The sequence below is a fragment of the Mandrillus leucophaeus genome, unplaced genomic scaffold (genome assembly GCF_000951045.1).
Source record: "Mandrillus leucophaeus isolate KB7577 unplaced genomic scaffold, Mleu.le_1.0 Scaffold796, whole genome shotgun sequence".
Taxonomy (NCBI): Eukaryota; Metazoa; Chordata; class Mammalia; order Primates; family Cercopithecidae; genus Mandrillus; species Mandrillus leucophaeus.
Genome location: NW_012108652.1, coordinates 676,524 through 678,067, shown reverse-complemented (window position 1 = coordinate 678,067; position 1,544 = coordinate 676,524).

Sequence of the window (1,544 nt, the reverse complement as noted above, 5' to 3'; positions counted from 1 at the left end):
CCAAGAACTCTTTAACTCACATGCAATGAATCCTGCCAGGATTGGGTCCTTCCATTCAAGGCAGTACATTTTCTTTTGGCCCAGGGTGTGTCAAGAAATGAGACAGGGCATGGAATGGGGACCTTATGACTCTGTCCCATGCCCTATCCTACTGTGGCTGTGCTCATATCCAAGATGTCAGGTGAAGTTTGTTGTACTCTTCACTCATCTCCTCAAGCAGGAGGAAGGGGTCACTTTTGTTGCTGTCAGCTGCATGGCCTGAAGTTGGAGAAGGCATGGTGAAAGCATTCCCTTAGCCAACTTGACTGGTGTCTCTCTAGGTCACATGCCATCCTAATCCACTGTCTCTAAGCCCAGGCCAGCCCCAGGAGTTGCCTGATTTCCTTCAATTATATTGCTGTTATTTTTTATAAAGAATATTATATTGCATTTAATTATTATTGTAAGGGGGGAAATGTGTCACATTCTATCCTAGAACATTTTATGGAATTGGCTTTCCTTTTGCAAGGCTCTAAGAACACCTTATTTTCCCACTAATTCTTCTAAAACTGCCCCCATTAACACTCAGATAATATGTAAGCAAGTGGCAAAGAGCTAAAAACACCAGAGTAAATAAAATCCATCTCAAGCCAAAAAACAACAACAAAAAAGAAATTGCAGTCCTTATGTCCTAGACTGCCTCTTAAGTTTACCTAGAACCCTAGATCACTTTGACCAGTGGTGGAGAGGCCTGTTGAGAAACTCAAGTTCTGACTACTTGCATGGGCAATTTTCCTCTAGTGAGGTCTCATCAAAATGCTCTCTTCATGCATGGGTATTAGCTGAGCCCACCACAGCTTTGGTCTCTGCTGTGACAGGGTAGCACTGAGTTCAGTGTAGACTCATAATTGCTGCACTTTCCTTCTCCCAAGCGCAAAGAATTCTCCATGCTGCATGGCTGCTGCTAGTGGATAGGGGAGGGGTGGTGGAAGTACTCCCTTAGCTGCACCAGCTGGCATCTCAGTAGATTGTGTGTCCCTTCAGTCCACTGGCTCTGAACCGATATCAACACTAGGACCTGCCTAGGATTTGCAGTCCTTATGGCCTAGATTGCCCCTCAAGTTCACTTAGGGTTCCAGAGCACTTTAGCCATGTGGATGACAAAGCTTGCTGGACTTCAGGCTCTGACCATTGGGGTGGACGATTTCCCTCTGGCTAGGGCTCGTCCAAATGCTCCCTTGGTGGGCAAGTGTTGGCGGGGTACAACCCAGTTCTGTTTTCTGCTGTGACATGGTACACTGATTTCAATGTAAAGTTCCCCAGGTGCTGTGTTCTCCCTCTCCCATGTATGCAGATTCTCTGTGCTGCATGGCCACTGTGGGGAAGGGTATGGATGAGAAGAGGTGGCATCAGCTGTTTAAGACTGCCTGTCCGCTGGGCGCGGTGGCTCATGCTTGTAATCCCAGCACTTTGGGAGGCCAAGACGGGAAGATCATTTGAGGTCAGGAGTTTGAGACCAGCCTGACCAACATGGTGAAACCTTGTCTACTAAAAATACAAAAAAA